This window comes from Phalangium opilio, unplaced genomic scaffold (genome assembly GCF_054372755.1).
Source record: "Phalangium opilio isolate 3A_F unplaced genomic scaffold, DU_Popi_V2 ptg000070l_1, whole genome shotgun sequence".
NCBI classification, from domain to species: Eukaryota; Metazoa; Arthropoda; class Arachnida; order Opiliones; family Phalangiidae; genus Phalangium; species Phalangium opilio.
The window spans coordinates 14,716,360-14,729,114 of NW_028324182.1; the positions used below are offsets into that span (position 1 = coordinate 14,716,360).

At 38.4% G+C, this 12,755-nt stretch overlaps 1 protein-coding gene across 1 annotated transcript in view; it reads left to right on the forward strand.

Moving 5' to 3' along the window:
- The window catches only part of LOC149661914 (uncharacterized), a 205,479-nt gene that overhangs the window by 54,558 nt on the left and 138,166 nt on the right, over positions 1 to 12,755 (forward strand). Inside the window, exon 2 of the mRNA XM_089843471.1 lies at positions 6,394 to 6,554. The gene's annotated coding sequence lies outside the window, so the exon portion shown is untranslated. The remainder of the gene's footprint in view (positions 1 to 6,393; positions 6,555 to 12,755) is intronic.

Consider the following 12,755-nt stretch of genomic DNA (forward strand, 5'->3'; position numbering starts at 1 on the left):
CTTTGCCTCGCTAAAACTTTATCCCTGGACATTCCCTGTATATAGTTCTTTTTGTAAGCTGCTCCACACTTCTCTTTCTTCAAAGGAAGAAGGAAAGATAGAGAAAAAGAGAGTTGGAGGAGATGTACGTACATACAAGAAAAAGCGGTGGTCGTTTTCAGGGTCAAAGGAAGAATTAGGAAGCTAATTCGGTATTCCTTCATGTACCGCCGCTATAGTTCTATTCTTGTAGTCGCGTCCGTGTCTTTGTTTTCTCGTGGTCACGCTCCTCACGGATCATCCTCCTTAGTTTTCTTCTATGTGTACCTCCCCCCCGAAAACCCTCCCGTGTACCACCGAGCTATTGATATTGTTAAAAAGGTGTTTCTTTATACAAATAGCTTTATTTTCGTGGAACAGAAGTCAAGGAATAAATTAGGCGTTGTGTTATTTAATAATTTTTCTGACACTTATCAACAATTCGGCCTATATTTTAAAATTGCCTTGACAAAACAAACTCAAGCCAGCAAATCCTTCCCCGAATTTTGACATGATTACTATATTGTACGTTTGATCCACGTCCATTTTCCCGGCGACATCACCTTGTCTATTATTCTTTGGGCAGGGAGCTAGTCTTTGACCATCGCACCATGAACGCTGCTGCTGCCCTATATACCGATCCCTTGTTAAAAAGAAAAGAGACTGACGGACGGAGGGAGAGAGATTCAAGAGCCGCTCGCTATATAGCGACGATCCAACTTTTCTGGTCGGCGAATTTGGGGTCGCTTTTTTCCTCCCTGACCGTTTTTCGTTGTCGTTCAAGCTGAAATGACGAACGATAGGGCAACGCCGCGCTCTCGCAATCGAAGATTCTTCCTCTCTCTCTCTCTCTCCTCTCTCTTTCTCTTTCCGTCTTTTCCTTCCTTGCCCTCATCTTCATCCTTCTCCGAAGATGTCCTCGCTTCCTCTAATGAATAATTGGGCAATACGGGAGAACGCGATGGAGATGAAAGAGAGCGAGAGAGAGGTACACTAAGATGATATCATCGACCCGGTGAATGCTTAGGATATGCCGGTCGTGTTAAGGCTTTGATTTAATCTGTTCATCCGAGAAGGTTTCAATATTAAGGATAAGAATAGTTCTGAGAGAGAAAGGGAGTTTCCAGGAACACATCTTCTTCCTCCCATCTTCCTTATCTCTCTACTTCCTTCCAAGATTTTCGCTTCATCCTTCCTTGATGTGATGATATTTTGTCTTTTCATCTTTCGACCAAGTTTTACTTCTTTTTTTTTTTTATTAAATTTCTTTTTGGCTTAGTCTTCTTTAATTTATTAACTAAGGAATATTTATTTCTCATTTTTTATTTCAATCTTTATTTGAAATTAGTATTGGAAGAAATTAATCAAGTTTACTTCTCAAATATTGACTTAAATTTTACTGGCATTCGACAACACCTTAGTGAAAAGGGTAAATAATTCGTTTTATTTTACGAAATGTAGTTCTTAATGTAGTCTACTTAGCTAACCCTAAAAGATATTAAGTACGTTTGTCTTATCCATCTTTGGATTTATTCTAGTAACTCATTACTCGCCTAGAGTAAAAATAGCCAAGCTACTATCGTCACACGGCTAGCTACACTTAATAAAATAATGAAGGAAAGGAGACCTAATTTGACCAAATTAGAAAGGCACCTTTTGTCACCTTTTATTCGCAGCCCGTTCTAGAATGAATGAGAAGACCGAAATGAGTTTCCAAAATTAAACCCGAATTTTCCGCCCCAAAAACTATCCAAACCTCGTGTTCTATGGGTTGTTGTTATTTTAAAGGGCAGGTATGTCATGATATGACTCCCCAAATATTTACAAAAGGTGCTATAATATATATTAGTTTGTGGTTTATAATAAACCCTTCCACTTTAAGTTAAATTACACTCCAGAGATTCAAATGGATTTTTTTTTACTTAATCTAGAAACTTAGAGATGAAACGGTATTGTCCCAGGAACGCCGCCTTAGAAAATGGTTGGTGATTATCATAAATCATTGGGGTTAAATATCTTCAGAAACTTTTCCTGTTCCTCCAACGCCTTATAAATCCTGTAGAATTTCTTAAGCCTCGGTCTTATAACTTTACCAAACGAAATCTCTCTCGGAAACTCAAGTGTAATCTATTCCGTTCTTTTTTCTGCCTTTTCGGACTTATCTACATTTTTGGCCGATTAGGCGCCCGGAGCCAAGAAAAATTTTGAGGATCCCGCGGAAATAGGCGCACGCTTTCCACTTCCTCCCTTTCTTTTTGCACTACCGGAATTTTCCTTCCGATTTTTACGGCGCATTATGTAATGTGGCGTGTAAATCTAGAATTCTCCGAACTAAAAGAAACTTTCTTATTCTAGCTAGCTTTCATCGTTTATTTACTTTTACTAGAATAGTAAACGACCAGTAAAATTCGTTGGAACCAGGCCTTGTTCGAAAGCGAACGAGAAAAAAAAAACTTACTGAGCTGCTTCAGTATAGACGAAGAAATGAAATTAATGGACCGAGTTTAATATATTGTTTAACGTATATAATTCTGTATGTTTTTTATTTGGCTCCTTCCTTGAATGCGTCTACAACTTTCGTTTATACTTTAATGTCAGGCTTAGCAAATGAATAGCGCTCGACACAAATCTCATTTGCCTTCTCCTAGTTTACTTTCTCTTATAGACCAGTTTTACCGAATTCTCGCGCGAGCTAACAGACTGCCTTTGCCAAGGTTGTATTGACTGAGGAAAAGTATTGTACTTTATTTGATAAAACTGTAAAAAAGGGCGTGTTTGAAGACGTCTTATTAGTCTGCAGTGTATACTTCATAGATATTAGCAATAATATTTGTCTCGCCGTAGAGATGTTTAATTCGTCCGGTTAAACGTATTTATACTATCTATGAAAATGTCTAGCTGGTCATTACTGGTCAAAGCGAGAACGTATACATTGGGGTGGACAAGAGCGGACCGAACCGGAATAGAGTAGCCGTGTCTCGAGGCTTCTCATTTTTTTTGGTCGATTTGATTAGGCTTTTAGTCGAGAAGTTAGACCCTTTCTATATATCCCCTTCCTTACATCCGGGCCCTCTACGTGTACGTGTTCTTCTTCTTCCTTTGGTCTTAAGCTAGGAATAACGCTAGAGGCTATATCCTTTTCGCTTATACCGAGTTAATTCGGGCAAAACATACCAACCTTATAGGAAATCAACCCTCTTAGCCTGTAACTTAATTCACGATCGGTTCGCGAATAACTTGCTATATACATTAGGGTTAGCGGAAATAAGATCAAGACGTAGTAGGATGCTAGTTGGAGGACTGAGAGAGAGGAAAACACTCTTCGTTGTACAGGGTGTTTCTGATAAGTCTGCCATAAATTACGGATATTATTCTTTTGGGTCGGAAATGTAACTTCTATCTTAATTCATTTTTTCCACCAGGGACACTGTTTTCATGTTACCCCCTTCATTAATGGCAGACTTACCAGAAACACCCTGTATAGGGATGAGGATAAGAAGCAACAGAAAGAGGACCAAAGAAAAAAATTAAATAAAAGGGACCCTAAAAAGGGTTAGCTATAGACCTTGGTCTTAAGGAAAGGAAAGATTGGGTTATCCTTCCTCGGGACCTTGATTCTAAGGAGATGCGATCGATCTATTTATCTATACTGTAGAGTAGATGGAACCGCTATACGATATCGTACGATCTATAAAGGAAATTCTATATTTTTAGTAAACTAAGATCTTTGTTTAGGCCGATTTGGTTCCCTCTCTCATTCCTTCTTTTCGGATATCGTATACTTATTATGTCTCTTGGATGACGAAAATGAAGATGGATCTGTAGATGCAAACCAGCTGGATAAAACTTATATATACTATAAATGGTGACTGATGGTTCTTTTTTTGCCTTCATCGTCTTTGATGTTGTTTTTTATATATATATCTCTATTCTGTAATAAGATTATTTTATTTACTGTTTTGTACTATTCGGGAACAGTAAATATCTTAAAGATTCGCACAGTATTTGTGTTGAAGTTGGTATTCTTCGTATTTTCCCATAGATTTTTATCATTATTTTAAACCAGGTAATAAATTATGGACTAAAATTCAGAGAGAACTCAGGGCCCTGAGTTTATAATTTCGTTTGTAAAATTCAGGGAAACTTCAGGGTAATTTGTGACGCTGGAGTAAGTTTGCTCTGAAGGTGTTGCCCCAAAATAAAATTACCAATCCGGTATTTATTACTCCCAAAAAAAAAAAAATACACCAGCTGGTGGAGTTGTACCAAGAAATATCAGGGAAATATATGGAGGGAAAAACCTGGAAAATGTCAGGGAAATCGGTTTTAGGAACCCTAGCTGTTTAAGTCTCACTTATTTTTGGATGAGAACCCCCCTGTCGAGAGAGAGATAGAAACTTAACAAGATAATAACGTTGCCTCTCATCATAAACTTCTTTAACTAATGTCGATAGCTAGAGGGTGTGGATACGCGAGTAAAGTGGCGCCCATCTACGAAGTATTTGTTTTCTATCACTGTAAATTTTTCCCACTCTATATCCTCCCCCTCTTCGGTGTATGGCCTGGATGAGGAGGATGAATAACCGTGGCCTATAGGTCGGTCACCCGGAGTTGACCAGAGTCTGAATGCGAGTAACCACCGGGATTATTGGCAGCGGTAAGAGCGAATTAGCCCCGTAGCTCGGTGTAAATCGAGATTGACGCGGTTAAGAGGAGAACCCAGGGTGTTGGCGATGAGGATAATCCTTTTTGGAAAGAAGGCGTGAACCGCCTGTCGGATCCATCAAGTCCACTAAGAGCCAAAGAGGAACCCGCGCGCCATCAAACCATCCTCCATCCTTTTTACTGGGGCTATTCACTTCACCTAGTTTTTTAGTTTCGTCAGGTTACCTCGGTTGCTATTTTCGACCGTAGTTGTTGGCCCCTCACTGACTCGCTTTTGGTGTATGGGTTTGACGCTCGATCTCGTATAATCCTTGCCCCTTGTTTTAAAAAGAAATATTAGTAAAAGGTCACGTTTCTTACGGCTTAAAACCCGGGGACCCTTCACCACCAACAACCTAGAGGATGGACTCTTTTAATGGAACGCGCTGCAAGTGTTTTTAACCTGTTTATTTTGTTTATTCTGCAAGGTTTAAGTGAAATAAATAATTTTTATTTGAAGTAAATACTTCAAGGGTCGTTATGTAGATTTATGTGGGAGGGTTCGATTTGTTTTAGAATACCTGCTGTCGTATTAGTGTTAATTAAGGTATAGCGGGGTATTGAAACCGCCCGTATTCTTGATTAAAAGGGTCTATCTTTTTGGGCAGCAGCCCACATTTCTTGAACGTTTTAAGCCCCTGGCTTTAATCGCATTAATAAACTTGACAGTATTAGGCCCACCTTTATTTTGGTAATAACTTCCCCCCGCAGCTATAGTCTCTTCTCGTAAAGACTGTGTAACGACACAACACTCTCTCCCCGCTGTTTTAAGAAACTTGTCGAGCTGGATAATTGATGAGGGGCTAATTTAATTATGAATTTTGGTGCTGGTACTCGCGACGGGGACTAAATACTTTTACGCCTAAATTATTTCTAACTGAAAATGGCCAGCCTGTATGGTCCACCACGCGGCGCATAATTTTATTTAGTTTTTGACCTCATTTCCATGTTACTTACGCCTTATGGCCTTTTAAAAATTTCCCGTTTTGCTAGCTCGATTGCCCGGCCTTCTTTCGTTTAATCAAATTGAACGAATGTATATATATGTAAGGGGAATGGAGATAACAGGTGCCGTTTCACGTTACGTAATTCTACTTCGATCGTATTGGTTGAGGGGTAACTAACTTAGAGGCATTTTATGCCCATTATCTAAAACTTTAAATCGTTCTATACGGAATTTATAAAATGGGTTAATACTTTTCCGAATATTCCCAGAATATCTTCCGGGGAAACTCGGTTCGGAACTATATACGAAATTGCTAAATCTAATTTAGACCTAACTTGATGGGGATGTAGTGGAGGTACATTATAAGAGCTGCTACTGGCTCCAAAAGTTTTACTTTAACTAAGTTTGATTATATTTAGGGTACTTTGTTTCTTACATAAGTAAAATTAGACGTGTTTTAATTCCCCAATCTAGGTCAGTCACCATGAACCTTAATATTCTTTTGTAATAGAGCATTTCATTAATTCCATAAGAGAAGCAAACACCTTTTTTTGTTATTTCCCTCGAACCAAGAAGCACCGCCAGAGGCAGTGCGAGTTGGCTTGCCTCTCCGCTGCAGCGTTGCCTCTTGGCACTATGGAAATAACCAAATTATATTATATAACCATAAGTGAGGTTTTTTATCGTGTTAAAGTAGACGTGTTTTTATCTATTTTGTGAAACAGACAACAAGTCCAAGTGTTCAAAGCAGTCATCAAGGCGATGGAGAAATTAGTGGCTAAGGATCCGACCTTCCACCTCAAAACATCGAACTCGAAGTAGTTACCATGAAGCTATGGAAGAGCAACAGTAGCATGGGCCTAAGCATCGTAGCATAGCAGCTAGGGTGAGTCCATTTTCTCTTCATAACCTTATCGAGCTCCATCTGGCGTTGCCTCTTGGCGCCAAGGAAATAACCCATGGGACAGATTAGCTTCCTCAATTTTTTTGACTAGCTGTTTTTCAAGTCCAGATTGTTCACCACTTTACGAACTTCTGATAACACAGTTTGGAGTTTACACGTTGTATCGCCGAGAATGGAAGGAAAAATTTATCCAATTTAGTTCTAGGATGAGAGGGCTTTAAGTTTAATTACCGAAAGTTTGGTTTATCCCAGCGAATATAAAGTTATTTTTTGTTTTAACGGCTAGCTAGCTCGCCATCTCTCAGTTCCAATTAGAATTTACGGAGAAATATCGTCCCGAAAGATTCAAATCCCCTTTTACTACCGAAGGCTGGCGGGATTTAGTCCACTAAAGTTTAACGTTATTCCGGCGAAGCATAGTGATTTTATTTAGATGTTCCTATTTCCCCGGGAGCGGGCGTCCATTTTTTTAATCCTTTTAATCGCCAAGGACGCTTTTTTAGTGTCTTTAATGCACTAGCATGAAGCCAAACTGCATGCCGGAAAAGCGCCTTAGTTTTACCATGAAGTTTTTTAATTCCCTTATGAGAAAACTGTAGATAAACTACTAAAATACTGCTCAGGGTATATAAATTTCAACGTGAAGGTGACAATATTCTTGGTAGAATTGAAGACATTTTTATTTTTTGGGGTTCTGGTTTTAGGAATAAAGAGTTGCGAGGAATTCGGGCGGGAAAGTCCTCCGGTCGAGTGGATTCCCGAGTCTTTTGAGGCTTAAAAAGTGCGAGGTCGTGCTCCCGCGTAGCTTTTGGTTTTTGGGGTCCAAAGCCTCGAATTTCGAGGAGTTGACAATCTTCGCCCTGCCCTATCCCCTCCCACATTTTTTTGTTCTTCTTTCAACTGCGCGTTTCTGCATCAAGTCGACCTTAAATGATAAATCGACACCGGTGGACGCTCTCTCTCTCTCTCTCTCTCTCTCTTTCTCTCTCTCTTTCTCTTATATATATACTTTTGTTTAACGCTTTCCCACAGACCCACGTTTTACTTTTGTTCTTTTTTTTTCTTTTTAAAAGCAAGGAGAAGTGACTAGTAATTTTGGGTGAAATTGCAAATTTGTTACATTGACAGCGCGTAACAAAGTTAATCAAAGAACCTCGGAAAGTATATGTATATGAATTGTAACTGATTTTTAGGTCAAAAACCTTTTATAATACAATTGGAAAGACTATATAGAATTGACTTGCTTGCAGCTTGTAGTGATATATGGGGAATGCAAGGAAGGAGGTTTGGAAAACATCAAAGGAAGAATTATTTAGGCTAGCTGTTCTCAAACTTTTCCTTTTATTTTTCTTTCTTTCCTTTTTTACTTCCGATTTTCGTGTATACGCGACTCTACAACTTCCGTTACATAATCTGTAAAAAGGCAGGCGGTATTGCACCTTTGATCTTTACGGAAACGTGATTGATAGAAATATTATCAACTACTAGTTCCGAAATTTTATTTTTCCTTGTAAGTTTTCTAGTTTTCTCTGACATGACGTAACATTACACCAACCGTACAAAGAAAGAAGTAACAAAACATTTTATAGAAATTGCAGGGGGAACATTTCTGTTTTTTTAAGTAGGCCTATTATATCCTTAACTTTTTGATTTAATATTTCATAGGGTCGTCTTTGACTTTCTTTCCGTTAAGTTTTTGAAAACTGAAGATAACCAACCGTATATTATACTGTATTAAGCGTGCGGAACCGCGAAAATGGGAGTAGTTTTAGTCATTTACTATATTTTAAGAGCTCTCGGGCAATTATCACGTCAGTACGCGGTTCTATAAAGCCGGTAAAAGGTCGTAGCTTAAGAGGAAGAACTTCCATGGGGTAGCTCTTATACCCTGGTCGGGTGGGTCTCTGGCAGGTTCCGGCAAAACTGACATGACGTCGGCTGAACCCCCTAATAGCCTGATATATTTTCAAGACTCCTCCCCCTTCTTTTTAGGGGCGGGGGGGGGGGGTGTAGAAATGTCCTCTTCTATATCGCCTAACATCCGCTACTGTTCCACTTCTTGCCCCGTTAATTAGTCGCGACCAACTTTTCCGCGCTATTTTCTCCCTCCTCTTTTGTACCATGTAGATTTTTAGCTTCTTTCCCTTCCTATACCCCTTCTTAAGAATTAGGGCTAGCTAGCTTGAGCGGTGTAGTCTCTTTGGTCCAGCAGCGGAGGCCATGGTGGCGGTCTCCGGATTTCTCGGTGGAAAAAGGGTTGATATGGCAACGTATAATTAGCACTCGCCTCTTGCGCCAGATCGCTCCCGTATTTCCTTACTCCTCTCTAACACATTTCGGTTTAGCTAGAAATTCATTATCTTGAAGTTTTAGTGTGTATGGATAAGTGATAAGTGGTTTTTGTATTTGGTAATTTACGTTTTGTTCGTTCCAAGTACAACTTGAAATTTATGTTGTGTAGAGAATTTAGTTACTAGTTGAATCGTCTTGACCTGGTTTAATTTGAAAATTTGCGTGATATGATGTCAGGGGATTTTAAATATGTCATAAAAGTTAAGAGAATGTCATACTGGTTTAATAATTTTTCTATGTTACAACAGGAAGTAATGTATTGGTTAAGTTCACATGCATTTTTAAACTCATAACATTATTTCTGACGAAAATCAAATTTACCATGAAAAATTATCTTGGGGGGAAAAAGACCTGCTGCATGGAAAAGTAAATTTATAATTTGGATATTAAGCAATTCTTAGGATTTTTATAGCTGCCGCAAAAATGTTGCAATGCGATTCCTATAAACTAATCTTTCAAATGATGGGTTTTTCCCCCTTCTGTTGTTATACTGGTACAGAAATGAGGGGGGGTCGTCGATCTTTAGGCTTAGCTTTTAAAGCCTCGTATAGGATAGGGTGCCGGGGTCGCAGCTCAGTCGGGTCTCTTCTGGGTATATCGGGGCGCAATCTCGGAGAAAATAAGCGTTTTCCAAGAGAAGAGAAGGGTATGGCGTCACGTGATTCTCCATGCGTGAGCTCGCTTTCGCCTCCTCATTCGAGGATAATAGCGTATTGCCCCCCCAACCCCTATTACCCAGGCCAGGCGGCCTTCCTAGTCTTATCCCCCTCTTTAATCGGGCATTTTCTCTTGGCGGGTTGGGCGGATTGGGCCACCGAGTGGGCGGGCGGAGGAGAAGGATTTCACGCGAAAGCGCTTTTGTAATAAAAAGAGACTTTTCGATCCGTCGGCAACCCCTATAGCTCCCTGGGTCTCGAACCACCGCCGAGACCGTTTCCTATATACGCCATTTTTACTCGTCTAGCGCACCCCTTTTTCTCCGGTTCTTGTCAAAACTCGACTTTGTTAATAACTAGAAAAATATCTTTTTCCAGTTGTGGCGGTACAGCCACAGAGAGAAAATTTTCTCCCTCTTTCGCTCTCTCTCTCTCTCTCTCTCTCTCTCTCTCTCTCTCTCTCTCTCTCTCTCTCTCTCTCTCTCTCTCTCTCTTTCTCTTTCTCTTTCTCTCACTGCGCGCGTAATTTTTGGTCACGTCGACGAAAAGGGTATCATTAATTGTAGTCGGCCATGCGAACTTTTTGCCATTGTTTAGACCCTCAAACCAACCTATACAGTCCCAGACAACGAAGTAAAAGATGTCATCCGGTTACAGAATTGATGTTTTCTTCCCTCCAACATTTCGTATGTTATCTCTCGTCTAACCCTTTCTGTGACCTAGATTAGTGTGACTTACACGTGGAAAATAATCCGGTTTTATGCTAATATTAACTTAATGAATAATTTTTAAATAGTTTGTCTTTTCCATAGCCCCTGGTAGAGGGTTTTCTCTCATTAACGTATTGAGGGAAACACATTTCTACAGGCGCTCGTAGAAAATACATTAAGTGTTTTACCCCTGTTAGTCAGCTTTACCCGACAACATTGAAAAGCTGGAATTTTATTTAAAGTTTTCAATGTTTAATTCAAAAGGGTTATTATAAATATTACCTTACTGTTTTTGATCCCTCGTTTATTAAAAAAAAAAAAAAGAACAAAACGTTGCCCATCCATGACTGTCTTTCATTTGATCGGAAAGACATCAGAGTGGAAATAAACTTAAGTTGCTTGAAAAATTGAGGACCCCAAAGAAAAGATTTCTTAGAAGAAACCGTATAGCGAAATGGAATAAACATATAACTGTAACTTGAGATTTGGATTCGAACCAATCATAATTATAATCGCATTAAGCCGAATGATTGATTTTTGTATAATTTCGCTTAACCCTTCTCTCTCTCTCTCTCTCTCTCTCTCTCTCTCTCTCTCTCTCTCTCTCTCTCTCTCTCTCTCTCTCTCTCTCTCAATGATTCTTTCGGTTTTATCCAAAAACGTCAGTGAAAATAGAGAGTTTAAGAAATTCACTGAAAAGTTCATAGTTAAGTGAGTAGTTAATACCTCTTAGTTAGATCAGTATTTCAAGATGGCCAACGCTCCCAACATGGCGACCATCCTATACGCACTAAAATAGGTAAAAAGTCTGAGATATAACTTCATTAAGGTAGGTATCACAGTTCCTTAGATACGTTTAGTAATGTTTGACTTCCCAATTGGAACCAATACTTAACTTAACCTTTCTATTTCTTTATCTAACTGTCTACTCTTTGGTCATATAACAACGGATTAATACTCAGAGATGGATAGAAAAAATATCAAAAACAAAAGGGTTTTTTTCCCTTTTGTTTCTCGAGAGATGGAGAGAGTTCCTTATTACGTTTGTAATGGTTTCTGTTATTGAGTTTTCTCTTTCAGAGAGAGAATAGTGTAGTCTATCTATTTTGGGAAAGTTTTTAGGGTAGAGAAAGTTAACTTATATATTTATGTATATATAAATATATATATATATATTTGCTTCCTGGAAAGAGAAAGGCAAATTTGGTTTCCCGCAATTTTTTATTTTGATATATACATATTTCTATTTATTTTTCGGTTTTTATCCTGAACTTGCCAACTGCAACTGCAAGGGGAAAGGTTACTATAATCCTCCCTTCCAACTCTTGTGTGAAAAAAAGTTGTAACTAATATTTATTCTCAATATATTTATGTATGGAAATTATAACAGTAAACATTGGGCCTAAAAACGTGGCAATTCTAAGAGCCTAGATTACAGATATTTTTTTAGCAAGTAGCCCCTTGCGTAGTAAGACCCAAATAGAATAGTTTTACCTTACCACGTTTAGTGAGATTTACTGAGTATCTGCACTATATCATTTAGAGAGCTTGACCTGGAATTACTATTCCATACATATATATATTTTGCACCACAAAGGAAATTGCAACATTCTTACTTATATATATATATTATAAATTGCACAAAGCGACGACGCTTATAGCGAGAAAAACGTAAGACGTCATTCATCATTCTACATATATTTCTTAATATAAATATATATATACTTTTGTTCTTTGTGTGTGGCGCCGCGCAAAGAGCTATGCAGAAAAGGAAACAAGGTAAAAATTGCGGAAAATGCAACTTTGTATATCTCATCCCTCCCCCCACTCTCTCCCTCTACATATATATATTCGTTTGCTGAGAAGTTTAGATATCGGAAAAGCATTAACCCGAAGTGATTATATATTATTTTTGATTGAGTACGTATCATTTACTTACCTTCTCGTGTCTACCTTTCAACAGCGAGTTCTTGACCTTGATATACCTAATACCCCAAAGGATAAAGGATTTATATTGTCCATGGTGAAAGATAGTTTCTTGTTAATTTATTTCTGGGAAGTGTGTGTGTTAAAGATATGCGCATATTTATATCCGTTGCGGCATACTATAGTTTTCCAATTGGTAGTCATATATGACGTCATATAGATATATTTCTAGATATATTTTTTTTTTTCTTGTTTCTCTTCTTCTTAGTATAGTAGCTAGCTTCTTTAGCATTTTTTTTTCTTTTGCCGCCTTTTTCTCTTTTATATAAGAATAATTTTTTTTGCGTTTGTGTGTGTAAAAGGGACGGAGCCATTAGCGTATAAAAGAAAAGAAGAAAACCGAGGATGCTTCTGTTGAGAAAGTTTTTCTTTTTCATACTTTGCCCCTTTCGCTTCTATTTTCTACTTTCTTTCTTTCTCTACTTCATTTTCCCTTGAGATTACACTGTGAATATTATATTTTTTTCTTCTTCTTTTCC